The following is a 24,602-nucleotide window of genomic DNA, read 5'->3' as shown; positions in this document are numbered from 1 at the left end:
AACTTCTTTCTGGTATTCTCTGCTTTCAGCCAGGATCCATCTGACATCAGCAATGATATCCCTGGTTCCACATCCTCTTCTGAATCTGGCCTGAATTTCTGGCAGTTCCCTGTTGACATACTGCTACAGCCACTTTTGAATGATCTTTAGCAAAATTTTACTTATGTGTGATGTTAATGATATTCTTCGATAATTTCCGCATTCAGTTGGATCACCTTTCTTGGGAATAGGCATAAATATGGATCTCTTTCAGTCAGTTGTCCAGGTAGCTGTCTTCCAAATTTCTTGGCATAGATGAGTACCACTTCCAGCGCTGCATCCATTTGTTGAAACATCTCAATTGATATTCCGTCAATTTCTGGAGCCTTGTTTTCACCAACGCCTTCAGTGCAGCTTGAAATTCTTCCTTCAGTACAGTCGGTTCCTGATCATATGCTACTTCTTGAAAAGCTTGCACATCGACCAATTCTTTTTGGTATAATGACTCTGTGTATTCCTTCCATCTGCTTTTGATGCTTCCTGCATCCTTTAATATTTTCCCTGTAGAATCCTTCACTATTGCAACTAGAGGCTTGAATTTTTCTTCAGTTCTTTCAGCTTGAGGAATGCCGAGCATGTTCTTCCATTTTGGTTTTCTATCTCCAGCTCTTTGCATATGTCATTATAATACTTTACTTTGTCTTCTCTAGCAGCCCTTTGGAATCTTCTGTTCAGTTCTTTTACTTCATCATTTCTTCCTTTTGCTTTAGCTACTTAACTTTCAAGAGCAAGTTTCAGAGTCTCTTCTGACATCCATTTTGGACTTTTCTTTTTTTCCTATCTTTTTAATAACCTCTTGCTTTCTTCATGTATGACGTCCTTGATGTCATTCCACAACTTGTCTTTCGTCATTAGCGTTCGATGTGTCAAATCTATTCTTGAGATGATCTCTAAATTCAGGTGGGATATACTCAAGATCGTACTTTGGCTCTCTTGGACTTGCTTTAATTTTCTTCAGCTTCGACTTGAACTTGCATATTAACAATTGATAATCTGTTCCGCAGTCGGCCCCTGGCCTTGTTCGGACGGATTATACGGAACTTCTCCATCATCTCTTTCCACAGTTGCAGTCTATTTTATTCCTGTGTACTCCATCTGGCAAGGTCCATGTGTATAGTCACCATTTATGTTGTTGAAAAAAGGTATTTGCAATGAAGTCTTTGGTCTTGCAAAATCCTATTATGTCATTCTCCCGCATCGTTTCTATCACCATGGCCATATTTTCCAACTACTGATCTTTCTTTTTTTCCAACTTTTGCATTCCAATCACCAGTAGTTATCAATGCATCATGACTGCATATTTGGTCAATTCCAGACTGCATACGTTGGTAAAATTCTTCAATTTTCCCATCTTTGACATTAGCGGTTGGCACATAACTTTGAATAATAGTCCAATTAACTGGTCTTCCTTGTAGGTGTATGGATATTTTCCTATCACTGACAGCATTGTACTTCAGGTTAGATCTCAAAATGTTCTTTTTGACAATGAATGCGACACCATTCCTTCAATTTGTCATTTCCGGCATAGTAGACCGTATTATTTTCTGATTCAAAATGGCCGGTATCAGTCCATGTCAGCTCAATGCCAGTGGGTTTTAAGGCTTAGGATATTGATCTTTATGTGGTCCATTTCATTTTTGATGACTTCCAGTTTTCCTAGATTCATACTTTGCACATTTCATGTTCCAATTTTTAGTGGATTTTTGCAGCTGTTTCTTGTGATTTTGAGTTGTGCAACATTAGCAAATTAAGTTTCTGAAAGCTTTACTCTACCCACATAATTAAGGTTGACTCCACTTTGAGGAGGCAGCTCTTCCCAAGTCGTATTTTGAATGCCTTCGAACCTGAAGCATTCATTTTCTGGCAGTATACCAGCCAATGTTCTGCTGCTATTCATAAGATTTTCACTGACCAATTTTTTCAGATGTAGATGGCCAGGTTCTTCTTCCTAGTCTGTCTTAGACTGGAAGCTCCACTGAAAGCTGTCTACCATAGGCAACCCTGCTGGTATTTGAAATACTGGTGGCATAGCTTTCACTGTTACAGCAACATGCAAGTAAGCACAGTACAACAAACTGACAGATGCATGGGAAATATATATATATATATATATAATTTCTTTTTTTCTTCACTGGTTTGGATTCTCTAGAAAACACGGCCTAAGTCATAGATGATAGATAGCTGCAGGTGTAGACATGGAAGTAGGTTTATTTACAGTGATGTGCTTACATCAGCTCATCCCTGTTCTCTAGATCCATTTGTTAAATAGTCAGAAATTTTGTGAACTTATTTTCAAACCATTGGTACCTTGAAATTGACCAAGATGGAAATATTTATGTCACGGAAATTGACTATAATTTAGGTGTGTTTTTTTTTTAATACGAAGAGACATCAAGTTTATATCACTGATATGGATAGATATTTATATATTTATGTTTCTCACTTCTGTGTTGATATATTTTATTTTCTTAATTTTGTCTGTGACAGGATTAACAGCAAGGAATCTGAAGTAGCAATGAGCACACCGAAATCCCAGATTTTGGTTTCTAAATACCGTTTCCCACTAAATGAAACTAAGGCTCCTGGGAGAAAGGACTGATTTCTTGGTTGCTCAAGTGAAATAGAAGAGAAAGTTGGACTACTTTATGCCAGAAAGCAAGGAAGTACTCAGAAAATGATAGTCATGTGAAAAATGATACGGGAGTCACTTTGAAAGTGTTTCTATTGAACAAACCAGAGACAGTTTTGAGCAACAAAATAAATCATGATAGTATGAGAATAAATTAATACTTTATGAGCCCATACAGATTTTTATAAATAAATGAATGTGAAAGTAAATTTCTCTCTTACAGTGGAGTAGCAGCTCATAAATATAGAAAGAAGGGTAGAAATAAAAAAAAAAACACTATTTTGCAACTATCATGCAAATAATTACCTCATTCAACAATCAATGGATAATAATACTAGTATGTGAAAGTTTGAAGAGAAACAAGATAATTACATAGTCTCAAAGGCTCTCCTAACAAATTACTTACTAATGACAAATAAAACTTTACAGTCAATTATACTAGTGTACACAACCTTAAACAAAAGTTCTAAGTTGGCATCACCAATTTTGGGACAATGTACTTTCTGATGTGATGGCTTGAAGTAAATTTACAGGCAGCAGTTCTGACTCAGGGGTCTGGGAGCAGTCTGGGAATCTACTTTTGAAACAAGCTCTCTAGAGGTGCTTATGTGCATGATCCACAGAACACTGACTGACTTCTGAGCATGAAATGCTTGTTTCATGGTTGCCTTTCAATCTTTGAACAAAGTGATGTCTGCATGCTTCTAGATAGGACCTCTGGCTATCATTTATCCTTTCTAAATATGTCTCTTTCTTTTATTGGGCAGAAATTCTCATGTGCCTGGAAAACTTTCTGCACATTTTCAGAACAACTTCCTTTCTCTAAAACCCCCATCAGTCAGAGGTGTAGTGAGGAGGGGCAGAGGGGGGCATTTGCCCCTGGCCTCAAGTCCAAGAGGGCACCACAAAAGGTACGGAATGACATTCTGAGGGGCCACAAAAATGAAAGGCATCTAAATGAGGCAGCCACACAAGAGAGGAGAAAGTATTTCTATTGACACTTAACCACTATCAATGGCTACTCATTTTGAAACTGAGAGAGTGGGGTGCAGCTTAGATATTGCCCTTGATACTTATTACCCACACTACGCCCCTGCTATCAGTAGCCCTTAGAGTCACTCTCTGTATTACCTTTATGGGATGCAGTTTTTTTGGAATTCTTGGAGTTGACCGTCAGCTGAAGAAAATCCACTTGGTGCTGGAAGCAGAAACAGAAATTCCAATGACACTAAGTCCAGAACTTGACCTCTTTCTGAGACTATAATACCTTTAATTCCATGAAGTCAGATTGGTATTGCCTGAGACACCAGTGAAGAGAAACCCCCAATTGCATATCTCAGAGAGCTGGATGTTTCCCTGGGAGAGATCCAGCTACCATATGTCACTGCTTTTGGGACCTTGACCTCTCTGATTCTCGGTTTCCTTAGCTTTTGAACACAGCTTCCTGGCCATACCTTCTTGCCCAAGAAAAAAACCCTGATTTCCATCTTTTTGTTCTTCTGCCTTAATACCATGCCCTCACTTATTCTTGCATTTCTTCTTCTTAACCAGTGACCACACACACTAAACCCTGACATTTCCCGAGCTCATATGCTGCTTTCTTTGAGCATCTTTGTCATGAATTAAATTGTGTCCTCCAAAAATGTGTGTATCAATTTGACTGGGCCATGATTCCCAGTATTGTGTGATTGTCCACTATTTTGTCATCTGATGTGATTTTGCTGTGTGTTGTAAATCCTGTCTCTATGATGTTAATGAAGGGGGAGAGGCAGAAGTTGTGTTGATGAGGTAGGACTCAATCTATGAGATTGGATTGTGTTTTGAGCCGGTTTCTTTTGGGATATAAAAAAGAGAAGTGAGTGGAGAGACGGGGGACCTCATACCACCAAGAAAGCAGTTCTGGGAGCAGAGTGCATCCTTTGGACTCGGAGTTCCTGCACAGAGAAGCTCCTGGTCTAGGGGAATATTGATGTAAAGGACCTTCCTCCAGAACTGACAGAGAGAGAAAGCCTTCCCCTGGAGTTGATACCCTGAATTTGGACTTCTAGCCTACTTTACTGTGAGGAAATAAATTTATCTTTGTTAAAGCCATCCACTTGTGGTATTTCTGTTATAGAGCACTAGATAACTAAGACAATCTTCCAATATCCCACACTTCTAAATTGCTACACAATGGGATACTCAGAACTGACTCCCTCACCTGCAGGCTTTCTTGTGCTGGTCTCTGGGCCTCATGAAGGCAAAGCTAAGTCAGCCACCTTGCTGCCTTATTGCCCAAAGACCACTACCCTCTTCAGATTATGAGAGGACTGGAATTTAACATGGGTGATCTTCCACTAGGTAACTTGAGGTGCTTTCCATTGAAGAATGTGTAAAACATGAGGCTTGGAATTGAAATAATTGTTTACCAATCAGGAAATGGAGAAATTACAATACCAGTAAATCAATATTTGAACAGTAATTTTTATCATTTGATGATATATTGAAGAAAATGGAAATGGTAATTTTTTTTTACCTCAGCAATATATATGCAGTAACATATTAATTACTATGCCTATTATTAAATTTTAACCCTGTGTCTGTGGCCCATTATTTATCTCCTTTCCCAGTCTCCACATTATTTAGATAGAACTCTCTTGATCTAAACCCTAGAGTTCTCTACACACCTTTTTTAAATGCAGAAAAGTACACAAATCATATGTATATAATTCAATATATCATCCAAATGAGAACACACTCTTGTAACCTCTACCAGATCTTAGATTTTGATTATTTTTAAGATGGCATTCTTTCATTCTTTGCATAGGTTTAGTGAAAAAATCTGTAACATCTCTTGAAAACACAGAGATACTTAATGCTTCACAAACTGGAGTAAGGAGTGGAAAGAGTGCTATAGGGAAAAGAAAAGAAAAAAGAAATCATAGTGAAAATGCACATTTTTTCTGGAACAATTATAACTTGCTCCACCAGTCATAAAAATAAAAGAGACCAGAATTCTCAACAAGGAGCCATTCCTTCTATGACCCTTATGTGGGCTTCCAGGCCAGTGGCTGAGAACAGTAGCACCTTCCTTATCATGGCATTGACCAAAGGCATATGATTAACTATGCTGAGCTCTTTGTCTTTTAGGGGCTGGAGTCTCCTTGAGTAAATGAGACCATAGTCTGCTTCTTTAATTAATCACACTTTTCTAGAAATAATAGTTAAAAAAAAATAATACAAGGTATGAAATGAAATTGAAAAAAAGAGAGAGAGAGAGAGAAAATCAGGAAACCCACAAATAAAATATGTGGAAATTAAGCAACACTTTCCTAAATAATCAGTCATGGAAGAAATCAAGAGGAAAATTAGAAATTACTTTGAGATTAATTGAAAATGAAGATACAACAGATCAAAATTATTGAGATACAGCTAAAGCAGTGCTTAGATGGAAAATTATAGTTGTAAATGTCTATACTAAAAATAGGAAAGATAAAAAACTATAACCTAATCTTCCACCATTAGATGCTGGAAGTAGAGCAAACTGCAGATTAAAAAATAGAGGAAAGGACATAATAAGGATTAAGGAAAAATTAATGAAATACAGAATAGAAAAAAAAGAAAATCAATGAAACCAAAACCTAATTTTTACAAAGATCATCAAAATTGAGGAAACTTTGGCAAATTGACCAAAAAGGAGGTGGAGCAAGATGGAGGCTTAGTCAGACATACCATGCCATCCCACTACAGCAAAGACACAAGAAACCAAGTGAAACAGATTCAGATGACAGTCTTGGAACCTTGAGCAGCAAAGGGAAGAATGAAGAAATAGAACAATAAATGGAAGGGGAAATTGGATGAAAATGGAAAACAGGGTGACATATGGATTACAGGTGCAATGTCATCTGGCACTGCACAGTGTAGCCATTTTGAGACAAAGCAAGAAGCATTCCCTGGTGAGGAACCCAGTAAGACAATTTCACAGAATCCCCAGTAGGAAACAGAGATACAGTGAAGAAAAATCTGGAGTGAAGCAAGGTGTCATCTTCACCTCTGCCTAATGATGAGCAGGAGGTCCTACTCCTATCATTCAGCATCTGCCCAGCTGCAACGTCACACATCCCACACCCAGGTACTACTGGCAGGCCAGCTGCACATGCTCTGAAAACCCTTGATCCCTCACCATTTACTGAGACATCAATTCAGGTATGCATAGAAGGCTATCCCATCTATTTGGGAAGCACTTCCTCACAGTGGATATACAGACATCCTGCCCTGACCTCCAGAGATCACACTAACTGCTAGCACCAACCCAGAAGGAACCTACGGTCCTACAAAGGCTGAGGAGGGACACTGAACACCCAACACTTGTCACCCAGTATCAGGGAAAGAACTTACTTTCCCACCTCCACTCACCTTAATGCCATGGAGACAGCAGACAATAACTAATCGTAGGATGAAACAGAATAATATGGCTCCAACAAGTGAGCAGAATAAAGGGGCAGAAAAACTTTATGAAGAAGAGTTGATAATAGAACTAACTGATAAGGAATTCAAAAGACCTATATATAGGACCCCAAAAAAGATCAAGGGAAGCACAGACAATGCAGACAGAACCAGAGGCAGAACCAAGATGGTGGACTACTCAGATACATGATGCCATCCCACTGCAACAAAGACCCAAAAAACCAAGTAAAACTGATACAAACAACAATCCTGGAACCCTGAACATTAAATAAAGGGATAAAGTATTAGATTGGAAGCCACTAAGAAGAAGAAACTGAAAGAAGACAGCGAACGAGTAGAGATACAGAGTTTGAGGTTACTGGTCAAAAGACATCACTCAGCATGGCCATCTCAGAATAAGGCCAACAACCTCACATGCAGAAAGACACATCCACAGAATTCCCAACAGGAGATAGAGATGTGGTGCATACACACCTAGGGCTAAGTAAGAACATGTTTACTGGCTTCAACTCAAGGAAAAGCCCAGACTCTCTCACCTGGAAACCACAGGAGCACGCTCATACAACTCCCACCTCTCTTGGTGAATAGCAGCAAGAACTACCCCATCACAACAGCCCGACTGCCAGGAATCACATTACTAAACCACCCTATTGCCCTACAAATGACCTATCTTCACCCCTTCCCTCCTGCTGGATCTGCCCAGCTGTACCATAGCTGAGAGACTGGCTCTGCACACTTGGACAAGGTGATGAGAACTATTTTGCCCACAGAAGAGCAAGCAAAAAAGCATGCCTAGCCCACCTGCCAAGACATAACCAAACAAAACAGGAAACCAGGATGAAACAAACAAACCTATAATCAATAAATAAAGAAAATAATACCTGAATGTGTTGGAGACAGCAAACAATATCAAAACATACAAAAAAAGGACAAGACGGCTCCAGTAAGAGATCAAAATAAAGTACTAGATGACCTTCCAGGAGAAGAAAAGACACTGGAGATACCTAATAGAGAATTCTAAAGTCTAATATTTACGACTTTCCAAGAGACTAGGTAAAGAGATCAAGGAAAACAGACAAAATCATGGAAAACACAGGAAAAAAAAAAAAAAACCCCAAAACTACCCACAATGAAGGAAAACACTGACAAAGCAACAGAAGAATTCAGAAAAAATAATGCAAGAACAAAATGTCAAAATAAATAATTAGAAATCAGAACAGGGGGAGAAAATGGAAAACACAGAGAGAATCACCGAAAATTTGCTGACAGAAAACTTCCCTACTATCATAAGAAATGAGAAGCTGACCACCAAAGGAGCTCAACGAAAGATGAAAAGCTGACCAAAGACAAATAAAGAATCCTGGGAGCAGCTCGAGGAAAATGAAAAGTCACATACAAAGGAGAAACAATAAGAATAAGTTGCGATTATTCAGCAAAAATCATGCAGACAAGAAGACAATGGGATGATATACATAAAACCTTGAAAGAAAAAAGAATTCCAACCAAGAATAATATATCCTGCAAAGCTCTCTCTCAAATGTGGTGGAGAAATGAGGCCATTTTCAGATAAACTGAAATTAAAGGAATTTGTAAAAAACAAACAAACTTACAAGAATTATTATAAGGGATCCTTCGGGTAGAGAAACAACAACATCAGACAACAACTTGAATCTAGGACACAGGCCAGTATCAGCTAGATACTGACCTAGGTAATGAATTCTCAAGGGTAAAACAAAACTAAAAGACTTAAAAGAGGGAATTAGAGACATAAATCTGTATATGACAGCAATGCCAGAACAATAGAAGGGGACTACACGATGTAGGTATATAACTTTCAAATAGAGAGGAAGTCAAGGTAATATCAAGTAATAGGAGACTGGTTCAAACTTAGAAAGATGGGGTAAATTTCAAGGTAACCACAAACAAAGTTAACAAACCTACTCATCTAAATAAATAAAGAAGAAAAACATAGTCATAGTAAACACAAAGTATACAATAATGAAGGAAATAGAAAGAAATTCCACAAAGAAAAGGAACTCAGCACAGGAGAATAAGAGGAACAAAGAAAACCTCAGCACAGAAAAAAGCACCACAAATTGAGAGCAATAAATTCACACTTATTGATAATCACACTGAATGTAAATGGCTTAAATACACCAGTAAAGAGACACAGAGTGACAGAATGGATTAAAAAAAAAGAAACCATCAATATGCTGTCTATAAGACACGCACCTCAGACACAAAGATATAAATATATTAAAAATCATAGGATATAAAAAAATTATCAAGCAAACAGCAACCAAAAAAGAGCAGGAGTGTCAATACTAATCTCAGATAAAATAGAATTTAAGGAAAAAATCCATCATAAAAGACAAGGAAGAACATGGCATAATGATTAAAGGGATAATCCACCATGATGACATAACCATAATAAATATCTACACACTCAATGACAGGGCTCAAAATCTAACAGCACTGAAAAGAAAAATGAACAGTTCCACAATAATAGTAGGAGACTTCAACACACCACTCTCAGTAAGAGACAGAAAGAAACTCAGCAAAGATACAGAAGATCTAAAGATCACAATCAAACATCTTGACCTCATAGACACATATAGGCAAATCCACACAACAGCAGCAAAGTAGGCATTCTTTTACAACACACATGGAACATTCTCCAGAATGGTCCACCTCTTAGGCCACAAAGCAACCCTCAAAAAAAAAATCAAAACACTGAGATAATACAAAGCATCTTCTCTGATCACAATGCCATAAAAGTAGAAGTAAATAACAGGAACAGCAAGGAAAAAAAATACAAACATGGAAACTGAATAATGCCTTACTTAAAAGCAACTTGGTAATAGAAGAAATCAAAGATGGAATTGAAAAATGTCTAGAATCAAATAAAAATGAAAAAACACCATACTAAAACCTAGGGGACACAGCAAAGGCAGTGCTCAGAGGTCAATTTATAGCAATAGATGCATACATCAAAAAAGAAAAAAGGGACAAAATCAAAACATTAGCTATAAAACTCAAACAAATAGAAAGAGAACAGCAAAAGAACTCCACAGCCACCAGAAGAAAGGAAATATTAATGATTAGAGCAGAAACAAATGAAATAGAGAATAGAAAAACAACAGAAAGAATAAAAAAAAACAAAAGTTGGTTCTTTGAAAAGATCAACGAAATAGACAAACCATTGCCCACCTTACAAGAGAAAAACAGGAGAGGAAGCAAATAGCCCAAATAAGAAATGAAAAAAATGAGGGACATTACAACAGATCTAACTGAAATAAAAAGGAACATACCAGAGTACTATGAAAAACTGTACTCCAATAAATTTGAAAACGTAGAGGAAATGGATAAATTTCTAGAAACACACTACTTACCTGTCTTAGGCTGGGTTCTCTAGACAAGCAAAACCAGTAAAGTGTGTAAATACATATATATATAGAAAGAGATTATATCAAGGAATCAGCTCACGCGATTGTAGAGGTTAGCACATCCCAAGGCCGTGGATGAGGGTAGAGGCCTCTCCCAAGTCACACAGCTGCAGAAGCTGGCGAGCCCAAGATCGGCAGGTCAGAGAGCAAGGCTCCCACTCACAGGCTGTACAGATCAACGAATCACAGGTTCAGCAGATAAGCTGACAGCTCAGGTCCCAAGAACGGGAGATGAGATGACAGGAAGCAGCAGCAGGATCCAAAAGACAGCAAAAAGCCAGAACTTCTGCTTATATACAGATGCTGGCCACACCCCCAAGGAGACTCCCTTTCATCTGATTGACTACTCACAGTATATTCAATCATGGGGGTGATTATATTAAAACACTGAGAATCATGGCCCAGCCAAGTTGACACACAATCTTAACCATCACATTACCTAAACTAACAAAAACTGAGATAAAAAATCAGAACAGACACATGACAAGAGAAGAGATTGCAAAAGTAATTTTAAAAAACCTCCCAAAAACAACAACAAAAAACCTGGCCTGACTGGCTTAGGTGGAGAATTCTACCAAACATTTAGAGAAGAGCTCACACGAGGACTACTCAAACTATTTCAGAATATAGAAAAGGAAGGGACACTTCCAGATTTATTCTATGATGTCAGCATAACCCTGATACCAAAACCAGGCAAAGACACCACAAAAATAGAGAAAAATTACAGACCAATACCTCTCATGAATGTAGAAGCAAAAATTCTCAACCAAATTCTAGCCAATAGAATTCAGCATCTTATCAAAAAATACTACGTCTTGACCAAGTGGGATTCATAACAGATGGTTCAACATTAGAAAATCAATCAATGTAATCAATCACATAAATAAAACCAAAGAATCACATGATCATCTCAACTGATGCAGAAAAGATGTTCGATAAAGTCCAACACCCATTCTTGATAAAAACCCTCAATGAAATAGGTATAGAAGGAAATTTCTCAACATAATAATGGACTTCTATGTGAAACCAATAGCCAACACATGATTCTTACCAGAGAAAGGCTAAAAACATTCCCCCTGAGAACAGGAATGAGACAAGGATGTCCTTTATCACCATTCCTATTTAACATTGTGCTGGAAGTCCTAGCTAGAGCAATAAGGCAAGAAAACAAAAAAAGTGCACCCAAATTGATAAGGAAGGAGTAAAACTATACCTATTTGTGGATGATATGATATTATACAAACAGAATCCTAAAGACTCCACAAAAAAACTACTGGAACTAATAGAAAGATTCACCAGAGTAGCAAGATACAAGATAAACATACAAAAATAAGTTGGATTCCTATACACCAATAAAGAGAACAACTAAAAGGAAATCAGGAAAGCAATACCATTTATAATAGTCCCCTCCTCTGCCCCACAAAAAAAAAAAAAAAAAAAAAAAAAAAACCTTAGGAATAAATCTAACAAGAGATGTAAAAGGCTTATACAAAGAAAACTACAAAACACTACTGCAATAAACAAAATGAGACCTACATAAATGGAAAAAAGTACCATGCTCATGGATAGGTAGACTCAACCTTGTGAAAACATCAATTGTACCAAAAACAATCTACAAATACCATGCAATCCCCATCCAAATACCAAAAGTATTCTTTAAAGAGATGAAAAACTAATCATTAATCTTATATGGAAAAGAAAGAGGTCCTGGATAAATAAACCACTAATGAAGAAAAAGAATAAATTTGGAGGACTCACACTACATGACCTCAGATCCTACTATGCAGCTACAGCTGTCAAAACAGCTTGGTACTGGTACGACAGACACACTGACCAATGGAACAGAATTGAGAACCAAGATGTAAATCCATCCACCTACAGACACCTGATCTTCGACAAATGTCCAAAGTCCATTAAATGGAGAAAAGACAGTCTTTTTAACAAATGGTGCCAGCAAAACTGGAAGCCCATTTGCAAAAATATGAAACAGTTCCCATACCTCACACCATACACAAAAACTAATTCAAAATGGATCAAAGACCTAAATATAAGGCCAAAAATTTTAAATTTTATAGAAGAAAAAATAGGAAAAACGCTAGAAGCCCTAATACACGGCATTAACAAGATACAAACCATAAACAACAACACACAAACTCCAGAAGATAAGCTAGATAACTGAGATCTTCTAAAACTTAAACGCTTATGCTCATCAAAAGACTTCACCAAAAGAGTAAAAAGAGAATCTACAGACTGGGAAAAAATTTTTGGACATTACAAATCAAACAGAGGTCTAATCTCTAAAATCTACAAAAAATCCAAGACCTCTACAACAAAAAGACAAATAATCCAATTAAAAAATGGGCAGAGGAAATGAACAAACACTTCATCAAAGAAGACATTCAAGCAGCCAACAGACACATGAGGAAATGCTCACGATCACTAGCCATTAGAGAAATGCAAATCAAAACCACAATGAGATACCATCTCACCCCGACATTACTAGCACGAATGAAAAAAACTGGAAATAACAAATGTTGGAGAGGCTGCGGGGAGAACAGAACTCTTATGCACTGCTGGTGGGAATGCAAAATGATACAACAGTTTTGGAAAATGACATGGTGCTTTCTTAGAAAGCTAGAAATAGAAATACCATACGATCTAGCAATCCCACTCCTAGGACAATATCCTAGAGAATAAGAGCCCTCACAGAAATAGCCATATGCGCGCCCATGTTCAGTGTAGCATTGTTCAGTAGCAAAAAGATGAAAAACAACCTAGATGCCCATCAACAGATGAATCGATAAACTATACATACACACAATGGAGTATTATGCAACAATAACGAACAATGATGAATCTGTGAAGCATCTTATAACATGGATGAATTTGGAGGGCAATATGCTGAGTGAAATAAGTCAATCACAAAAGGACAAATACTGTATGAGAGCACTACTGTAAGAAGTCATTAAAAGGTTTACACACAAAAAGAAACATTCTTTGATGGTTACGAGGGAAGGGAGGGGTGGGGGGGAACACTAAATAGACAATAGATAAGTGGTAACTTTGGTGAAAGGTAAAACAGTACACAATACTGGGAAAGCCAGCACAACTTGTACAAGGCAAGGTCATGGAGTACAAGGGAAAGATTAGTCCAAAGGACTATTGGACCACAACTACCACAGCCTCCACCAGACTGAGTCCAGTACAACTAGAGGGTGCCCGGCTACCACCACGGACTGCTCTGACAAGGATCACAACAGAGGGTCCCAGACAGAGCAGGAAAAAAATGTAGAACGAAATTTTAATCCACAAAAAGACCAGACTTACTGGCCTGACAGAGACTGGAGAAACCCCAAGAGTATGGTCCCCAGACACCCTTTTAGCTCAGTAACGAAGTCACTCCTGAGGTTCACTGTTCAGCCCAAGTTTAGACAGGCCCATAAAACAAAAGGAGGCTAATGGGACACAACAGCCCGGGGACAAGGACTAGAAGGCAGGAGGGGACAGGAAAGGTGGTAATAGGGAACCAAAGGTTCAGAAGGGAGAGTGTTGACATGTCATGGGGTTGTTAACCAATGTCATAAAACACTATGTGTACTAACTGTTTGAGAAACTACATGTTCTATAAACCTTCATCTAAAGTACAAAACAAAAATGAAAAAAAAAAAAAAAAGAAGGAAGGGAAGACAAAGAGGAAGAAAAGGAAGAAGAAGAGGAAGCAGAAGAGGAAAAAGGAAAAGGAGAAGAGGAAATTCTTCAGGACTTAGAGCTAGGCAAAGACTTTCCAGACTTGACATCAAAAGCACAACTCCCAAAAGGAAAAATTAATAAACTGGCCTCATAAAAACAAAAAAAAAAGTTTGCTCCGCTGAAGATCTTGTTAAGAGAAAAAGACAAGCCACAGACTGTGACTATAAATAGCAAGAGGGAGCATTTGGTGAGGAAGGATTTGTATACCTTGATTGTGCTGGTGGTTACACATATCTACACATGTGATAAAATGGAATAGAGCTGGACATTCACACACAAATGCACATGCAAGGGAGTGCACATACAACTGATGAAATCCAAATAAGCTCTGGGACTCGTACCAATGTCAATTTACCGGTTTGATGTCATACCTTAGTTAGACAAGATGTTAATATCATGGGAAACTGGAAGAATGGTACATGAGACTTTCCTGTATATTTTTGTTTGTTTTGTTGTCTTGTTTTTTCAAACTGCTTGTGAATCTATAATTATTTCAAATTTAGAACGTAAATAAATTAATAAAATTTTTAATGAAAAAATGGATACTTACACTCTGGTTTGTAAATGTCGAATAACATTCTTTCACCAACATTGTGTTGATTGTGCCTGGATCTGTGGTGGCTATCACAGGCTGTCCATCACATAAAACCTATGTTGGGAAACTGAGCTGATTAATTTTATCAAACTCAATTCTACAGATGGAGCCACTCCCAAGAGACCATATATTCATCCTGATATTACAAAATCCATACTCCTCGTTGCCAAATACACGGCAACATTTTCCTCTGGTTCAAGTTAAAATATGATACACAGCAAGATTCTGACCACAGAAGCCACTAGAGCTCTCATAAAATGAAGGGTAATCTAGGTTAAACAGGTAAGAGATCTTTAAAGCCAAAAGTCCCTTTAAAGAGGTCATGGTTAGAAAGAACATTAACATAAGTGTTAAAGTGGGGTGGTGGACATATGGTTATTTCGTATATAATTCTTAGTATTTTTTTTGTGTTCAAAATAATTCATTTTTTAAAAGACATCAGGTTAGTGAAAATTTGAAGGCAAGTAATTATCTAAGTGCAAAACATAAGTAAGGACAGTCCATTCACTCAGTCATTTAAAATTATAATTTTGAGGATATGTCAAAATGTGAATAATGTATTTGGCATTATTAGATAAAATTTGTAGACATACCAATTATAAACATGTAAAAATATGTACACCTAGAAAAAGACTTGGAATGCTCAAAAAGTGATAATAGAATTATGAATGATTTTTCCCTATATTCAAGAATTGTCTTTTTTTTTTACAATTTTTAAAAAATATTATTTTACCTATAAAAAGAGGTCTTTGGTAGCATTAAGGCTAGAAAAAATTGAAAAATATCTAAAAAGGTATAAAGGAACATGGAGGAGAGTGTATGATTCATTTTAATTACTTTTTAAAAAATTACTTACATTTTATTCTTATATGTGGAACCCAACTGGGTCTCAGTTCCATGTTGATGGCATCATAGCATCAGGGAAATCCCACTTTTGACAAATGGGCCACACAAAGCTGAGTCTTTATATGTGATATACCCAAATTGGGCCTGTTCTCCTGGCCATTAGAATGCCCACTTGTGGAAATAAATCAATGGAATGAGGTATACTATAAGTTTACTTACACTGTCCTGACATTTTTTTTCCTTTCCTAATCATTTGAATTTACTGGAACAAAATGGGAGATTTTCCAAAAGTTATCTGTTCTTTGACTTCACAGAGGAACCTCAAATGGGTCTGTGATCACATATAAAACTTAATGAGAACCACTGCACTTCTGCTGTCCATTTCTAAAAATACTCTGAAGCTGAGGAGTTTTAAGTAAGTATTGAGGGTATTTAGTGTTGATCTTCTGACATAAATTATTACGATGAAGCCCATTAGGATGAGTACTTACTAGAAGGGTTTGAAGGAGATCTGGTAGAGCAACAGTTATGTACTCTGCTAATAACTGAAAGCTTGGCCTTTCAAACACATCCAATGGCTCCCTGGGACAAAGACAGAATGATTTCCTCCTGCAGAGATTACAGCCTAGAAAACACATGAGACAGTTCTGCTGTGTCACATGGGGTAACTATGAGTCAGAATCAACTCAACCACACACAACAACAGAAGAGCTTGAAATGATACATTTTTTTTTTGCAATTAAAGGGACCTACAGAAGGAAAAAATGCACAAAAAGTAATGCTACCAGTCCCTGCCCATTAAAGTCTGGAGAAAAGCAATTACCTGAAACTTTCTAAGCCTCATTCAGACTGTGGACTTTGACACTTGGTGACATGGACAGCAGTCATATTGAATTGGAGCCCACCCTACTGTAGTATGACCTCATGTTAAGTTAACTGATAACATCTTTGTTGTTGTGAGTTGTATAGTCAGCTGCGATTCATGGAGGCCTTATGTATAATGGAATGAATCGTTACCTGATACTGCACCATCTCCAGGATTTCTGATATGTTTGAGCCCATTGTTGAGGCCCAATTTCCATATAAATTTACATTCCCTGGTATTGAATGTTCAAATTTCAACATATCCTTTAGGGGGACACAATTCAATCTATAATAAAGAGTAAGGTTGATTTCCTCTGATTTGAATCTTTTAATTTTTTTTTTTTTTGCCCCAGAAAGAGGTAGGGTTGAGTACATTTGAGTGAATAGTCTAATTTTATTTTGTTTCTCCTTGCAGGTTGTGTGGGATTTTGACATGAAATGTTCTAAAAAGTATGGAAAATTATGGGGGTGAGTATTTTGGAAACTTCCATTGGATAAACTTGTGATGAAACACTCAACTGTGTGGAGGACAATCCCAGCCCAGAGCCTCATAGGATGAACTATATCTCTTGCAAAGCTCTTAGAGAGTTGTCATATCTATTTTCTCCAAGCATTGCAGATAGTGAATTATGTAACCTTGTCTATGAATAATAAATAACTCCTTGTCTTTCTGAAGTGTTTTAGCTTGTGCATATGTTGCCTTTAAAATCTCATAACCCTCTGAATAATTACCTCCATGGGCACCAGAGAAAACTGAAGTTTGGAGAAAATGAGTGAGTGTCCAGTGGGACAGTTCTACTCTGTCACGTGGGGTCACTGTATGTAGAAAGTGATTCAAGAGCAACTAACAACAAAAACAACATGCTTTTGTTAAAAAAAAAACAAAAACCTAATTTAGTGGTTAAATATCTGAAGTTGATAGGTGTTATGGATTGAATATAATGTGTGTCAACTTGGCTAGTCCATGATTCCCAGTATTGTGTGGTTGTCCACTATTTTGTCATCTCATGTGATTTTGGTTTGTGTTGTGAATCCTACCTCTATGATGTTAATGAGATGGGATTATTGGCAGTTACAGTAATAGGGCAGGACTCAAACTACAAGATTAGGTTGAGCCTTAAGTCAATCTCTTTTGAGATATAAAACAGAGAAGTTAGCAGAGAGACAGGGGGACCTCATACCACCAAGAAACATGGGCCAGGGTCCCTGTGCTGAGAAGCTCATTGACTATGGATGATTGATGACAAGGACTTTCCCCAGAGTCGACAAAGAGAGAAAGCCTTCCCCTGGAGCTGGCACCCTGAATTTGGACTTCTAGCCTACTAGACTGTGAGAGAATAAAATTCTGTTTGTTAAAGCCATCCACTTTTGGTATTTGTGTTATAGCAGCACTAGATAACCAAGACAATAGGCAACCACCACCTTGTGTCAGCACTACTCGCTCCCTGCTCTGATTCACTCATAGAGGTGGTTCCTTTGATGGAAAAGAAGAAAGGCAGAAACCTTTTGTTCTAGCTCTCAAATTCCCAAAAGATGGCATGGATAGCAAGAGTTGGGTAAAGCCCTGGAAATAACCACAGGGGATTTAGCAGTTCTTGAGAGAATGCAGTATGTACAAATTACCAGATGGAGAATACTTGATCTACCTAATAACATTAAGGTTAAAATCTATCTGGGGGAACAACAACAACAAAATAAACATAATTAATTATTTAAAAAAATAATTTTTCCAGGAAGAGCAAAAAAGGCTACCCAGAGCTCATACTAGAATCAGGAGAGTTTGAATCTAGTGCACACAGCTTAACAAGCCACTACCAAGACTCCCTTTGTTCATTTATCCCAATGCTAAGGACCACTATGCCTTCTTAGGAAGAAGCACCTGGCAGAAAGATACTTCTTCTCGTGAAGTTTGCAATGTCAGAACATCAAGTCTTGTGCTGAATAGACCAGGAACTGGACTGTCAGACTGGGGTAAAAACCTCAACATTGGACAATAGAACTCCATGGGGAATCCAGGTCAACGTGCTGAATGGGGTATACACAGTTTCTAGAAAGTTCTAGAAACTTTTTCCCGAGGAAGGACATTTGTATTGATGAAAATGAGCAGACGTATGCAACTATAAGAAGCAAAAGTGGGAGCTAAAACACTTACCTTGTGGTAGGCCAGAACAGTTCCCAAAAAAGGCGGAGGCTTGGACCCAGGAATCCTGATATTCTTTAGAACATTATGAGTAGGTTCTATATCTATAAAGTGAGAGACAAGCCAGGTCACCAGAATAGTAGTATAGATATCAGTGTTAAGGAGGTAACATGTAGGTGATAAATAACAATAACAACTCCAAAAGCAATAACACTTCATCACTCTCTCCTTTCCCACCTCCACTGTGAGACCCAATAAAAGTAATGACAAGCAACTATGGTAAACACTATAGCATATACAAGCATGCAACAACAGTAATAACAAACAATAATTTACAAGTGGATCATAGGTAGATATGTATGCTAAACAGGTGAGGGAGGTCATATGAGAGTAAACACCTGCACATATATAGGTATGGTTGTGGATATTTCTACGTACATGTTTGTATATACTGTAGGTATGTTCATATATATAATAGACCACATAGGAGTCACAGCTATGGAAAATTCTTAGACATTACCAAACACCTCGCAGGTCCAAGATACTGGACTTGAAGGCTAAGAATGATAGTGTTGGGACACACCTAGGTCAATTGGCACAACATAGTTCAAAAAGATAATATTCCACATTCTACTGAGGCGAACAGCATCTTGGGACTTTAAAGCTTGTGTGTAGGTATCTAAGACACAACTATTGCTCTCTTCCCATCTGGAGCAAAGGAGAGTGAAGAAAACCAAAGACTCAAGGAAGCAATTAATCCAAGGGACTAATGGCTCAATTGAACAACAGCCTCCACTAGCCTGAGACCAGAAGAACTAGATGGTGCCCAGCTACCACTACCAACCATTCTGACCAGGAACGCAATAGAAAGTCCCGGTTAGAGTGGAAGGAAAATGTAGAACAAAATTCTAATTCACAAAGAAGACCAGACTTCCTGGTCTTGCAGAGACCAGAAGAGCTCCTGAGACTATAGCCCTAAGACACTCTTTTATCTTGGAACTGAATCCACTACCAGGGCTCACCTTTCAGCCAAATAATAGACAGGCCAAAAAAGTAGGCAATAACATCCGTGAGGAAGGTGTTCCTTAGAACAATCAACTATGCAAGACCAAGAGGCAGCATTGCCCAAAAGCAAAGATGAGAAGGCAGGGAAACAAATTGAACAGAAACAAAGAACCCTGGGTGGAAATGGAAATAATGCTAACACATTGCGGGGATTGCTGCCAATGTGACAGAACAACTTGTGTATGAACTATTGAATGGGAAACTAATTTGCTATGTAAACTTTCACCTAAAGCACAATAAAATGTTTCCGAAAAACAAGTAGTAATAATTAGTGAAAGCAGCTAAAATCATCCTGATACCAATCCCAGACGGAATACTTGATAAATGTACCCAAACTTAGGGATCCTAGGACGTTCAAGCTGGAACTTTTTCAGGGTCTTTGCTAGTGTCTAGTTCATAAGTGACCTTTTTCAGGATTTCAGGGTTCCATTCTAGTTAGAGAGGTCCCTGGGTGGTGAAAAAGGTTTGCACTCAGCTGGTCACCCAAAGACTGGTGGTTAGAAATGCCCAGTAGCACCGCAGAAGAAAAGACTTGATATCTGCTTCCATATAGATTATAGCCAAGAAAACCCTGTGGGGCAGTTCTACTCTGTAACAAATGGGGTTGCTATGAGCCAGAATTGACTGAACGGAACAAGACAACAATTCTAGGTAGAAAGGAGAAAAAGATCTTTCTGTTCTGATAATAAGGTTCTGCATGATTACATCCAATTCATTATAGAGGGTTAACGAGAGCCTGCAGGGATGTCTTTCTTACACTTTGTTCTGAGGCACTTGTTATGCTTATCCTTCACTGTGTGCTCTGCCTGCCAGTGGTTAAGAGCTCGATGACAGCTAACCAAAAGGTAGGGAGTTTGAAGCCACCAGCCGCTCTTTTGAAATCCTATGGGGCAGTCCTACTCTGTCCTATAGGGTCACTATGATTCGGAACTGATCCGATGGCGACAAGTTGTTTGTTTCTTCTTAAATATGTCTTTACAGAGAGTCCTCAGAGCAACCTCAGTTTCTGATGTCTATGTCTATATCTATATCTACAGATAAGCCTTGCCCCTATGGTGTTACTGAGAGGTGGCTGACTAAAATACTACAAATATATTCAGTTAAAAGAGAAGGGACTTTCTAAAATCCAGGTGTCATGGATTGAATTGTGTCCCCCAAAAATACCTGTCAACTTGGTTAGGCCATGATTCCCAGTATTGTGTAGTTGTCCTCCATTTTGTGATTGTAATTTTATGTAAAAGAGGATTAGGGTGGGATTGTAACACCCTTACTAAAGTCACATCCCTGATCTAATGTGAAGGGAGTTTCCCATGGGTGTGGCCTTCACCACCTTTTATCTTACAAAAGATAAAAGGAAAGAGAAGTAAGCAGGGGGAGGGGGGACCTCATACCACCAAGAAAGAAGCACTGGTAGCAGAGCCCATCCTTTGGACCTGGCTTTCCTGAGGGAAGAAGCTCCTAGTCCAGGGGAAGATTGACAAGAAGTACCTTCCTCCAGAGTCAACAGAGAGAGAAAGCTTTCCCCTGGAGCTAACACCCTGAATTTGGATTTATAGCCTACTAGACTTTGAGAAAATAAATTTCTCTTTGTTAAAGCCATCCACTTGTGGTATTTCTGTTACAGCAGCACTAGATTACTAAAACACCAGGTAACTTCCTGTTGTTATGCAACATAAAATAAACAACCATAAAATGTTCTACACAGTTGATATTAGACTTTGTTTCCCCTTTTTTAGAGGTTAACCTTCAATTCAGTACAGGCACCAAATATTTTGTACAAATTCAGTCAATCCTATAACATGCAATAAAATCATAAAAGGCCATGAGGGTCAGAAGTGAGCTATCAAGCCACGAAAAGGCATGAGAGAAGCTGAAAAGCATATTGCTAAGTGAAATGTCTCCTTTGCTCTAAGCATTCCCATTTGAGTGATCTTAAAAAAAAAAAACTAGATTCTTGTTGATGCATCTAGGTCCAAATTGGTAGTCAATCCTAGGAACAAAAATGTTACTAAACATTCCTTGCCACAGAAATTGGGATTTGAGAAGTGGGGTGGGGATTGCTTATGAATATAACTTCATAGGATCTGCATACGATGACTAATAACCACTTATACGGTTCTGTAGCAGCCAACACTTAAGCAACTTAACCTCCTCTGTCTCTTTTTTTTTAATCTTCAAAACAGCAGGGAAAAGGGGCCAGAGAAACACGAAAGCACCAAGTCTAATGTCACAGGGGAAACTGGGAAGCTACTCACAGGTAAAGGAGCCAGGCTGGTGGACAGGAGAATCCAGGTCTCTGTAGAAAAGCTTGGGATCAGATCCATTGTCACTTGCCTTGCCCAAGAGTCTTCTCTGAGTTTTCCTTTGAGCTGTGCTTGATGAGTTCAGCCTGCCCTGCACAGCCTTATTCCCCAACCAACTATGATTCAGGGAGGCTGCTGGCAGATTTATATGTTGGGAAGGGGGTGGGGTCCAAGTAGCAAGCAGTGAAAGGACCACCTGAGCTCCACCTGCAGCCTTGGGAGTTCAAGGTGTACTTTCTGCCCTGCACTAGGCAAAGCATTTGAGCATACCCCAACTTTGACCTACCTTGAGTTCATACTTTGTGGGAAAACAATAACTAAACAACTCAGTGTTATCAGCAAAACCAAAGGTTATTGGTTCTTATAAGAAATTCCAAGTGAATCTTATATAACGTTTATCTGTCTATGTTACCCAGAGTATTTTATTACAATTTCCTGTTAAAAATGTTGTTGTCAGTTGCCATCAAGTGTTCTAACTCATGACAACCTTATATATAACAGTACAAAACATTGCCCTATTGTGCATCATCCTCCGAATTGCTAGTATGTTTGAGGCTATTATTGCAGCTGTTGGTTAAAAAATAAAGATAAAAAATTTAAAAAAATACAAAAGGAATTCCAAGTGAATCCACTGGCCTTAAAACTACTGTGACCTTTCTTGTCAACCATGGCTACCCTCACTCCAAAATCTTTGAAATTCCTACAAACAACTTGAGGAAACTCATGCATTTTCCTCTACCTCAAGTGCTCTTGGGTATACAGAAGGCTTCTATCCATTTTTCGAAGCCCAGCTCTGATAGAACCCCTGTGGTTAGAGTCCAGCCTTCTCAACCACCTCAAACAGATTTAAGCACTTTCTCCTCTGTACACATTTCTATTGCTGTATTGCCCACCCTCTAGCACCTTTGTTTCCTTTGTCAGATCCTGAGTTACTCAAGGGCACAATCATGGTATTGATCACCGTCATGGCTCTAGTATCTGACAGAGTGTCTTACATGAATGGACATTCAGAAATGTCAGATGGGTTGAAATGGATCATGTTGTGGGGCCCTAGCACATCCGTTCTCTGTGACTCTGCAGTGACCACTCCATCATCTCATATTGTTGATACATCAAGAGGCCTTGAGCAAGATGGCACTAAAAGAAAGATGAGGCATGAAGGAGATGTAACTGAGGGTTGCAATGGGCAGTATCAATGCATGTTGCTTCTTGACCATCCCCTCGGAGGGTCCTGCAGTAGACAGCAAGTTAGACCAATTCTTCTACAAAGAATAGCCCCCTCCCTCTGGGAAGACATTATCTCCAGGAGCTATGCATATGAACAGAGAGAAGAGGAGAGCAATAACTCGGTTGATGATTTCCTCCTCTGTGACGGTGGTGGAATGGGTGGAGAGAAAGTCCTTGGAGCTCATAGCTAGGAGGACAGAAATAACACTCAATATCACCTGTGAGATATTGGCCAGATTCCTCATGACAGCGACCAGAGGTCTCAGCATCCAGAAGTTACACGAGGTCATTATCGTTACTCTGACCTTGGTTTCTTGTCTGCTTGGCCTGCAAAATCACAGATTACGTGAAAAATAAGCAGAGTTTCCAGACGAAGACAGACTGGATTAAAGGCCTGGCTACCTACTTCTGAAAATCAGCCAGGGAAAACCCTATGAATCACACAAGTCTGAGCCACTACTGAGCAAGGGGATGGCCCAGGACAAGGCAGTGTTTGGTTTCATTGTGCATGTGGTCATCATCAGTCAAAAGCTGACTCTATGGCAGTTAACAACAATAAAGGTTCTTAAAACTTAACCGAAATACAAGCTATGGTTATGTGTTTCCTTCCCTCTTTAGCATTCTCGCTTTTAGCCCCTCTGCAGAAACTGACACTCACCCTCTTCAACTTTTCATATCCCTTTGGGCTGTAAGTTCTCAAGGCTAAGCTATATCAGCTGAGTAGGGGACTTCTCATTATTAAATGAGCTGTCTCAACTATCTCACTACTTTCTATCTCCTTACTTGAGATAGCAGTCTGAAATTGATACCATCATCATATTTTTCTTTTTTTTTTTTTTTATTGTACTTCAGGCGAAGGCTTACAGAACAAATAGTTTCTCATGAAACAGAAGTGCACATGTTGTTTTATAACATTGGTTAACAACCCCACAACATACCAACCCTCTAACCCTCTAACTTCTCAACCTCTTTTTTTTTTTTTTTTTTGGAAAATACACATAGCCAAAGATACACAATTTCAAAAATTTCTACGTGCACAGTTCAGTGACATTGACTACGCTTTTTGAATTGTGCTGTTATTCTCACTTAAGATGAAGGCTTACACAACAAAATAGTTTCTCGTTTAACAGTTACTACAATGTTGCCCTATGACAATGGTTAACAATCTCACATCACATCAACAATATCCTTACTCAACCTTGGGTTCCCTATCACCAGCTTCCTTGTCCCCTTCTGCTATCTGGCCCTTGTC

General features: G+C 38.5%; 1 pseudogene; it reads right to left on the bottom strand.

Moving 5' to 3' along the window:
- The window catches only part of LOC101349476 (cytochrome P450 3A12-like), a 31,659-nt pseudogene extending 8,569 nt beyond the window's left edge, over window positions 1-23,090 (bottom strand).
- Window positions 23,091-24,602: the final 1,512 nt, after the last annotated feature.

Source organism: Trichechus manatus, unplaced genomic scaffold (assembly GCF_000243295.1).
Source record: "Trichechus manatus latirostris isolate Lorelei unplaced genomic scaffold, TriManLat1.0 scaffold00151, whole genome shotgun sequence".
Lineage (NCBI taxonomy): Eukaryota > Metazoa > Chordata > Mammalia > Sirenia > Trichechidae > Trichechus > Trichechus manatus.
The sequence above is the reverse complement of the archived record's forward strand: the minus strand, read 5'-3'. Positions and strand labels throughout refer to the sequence as shown.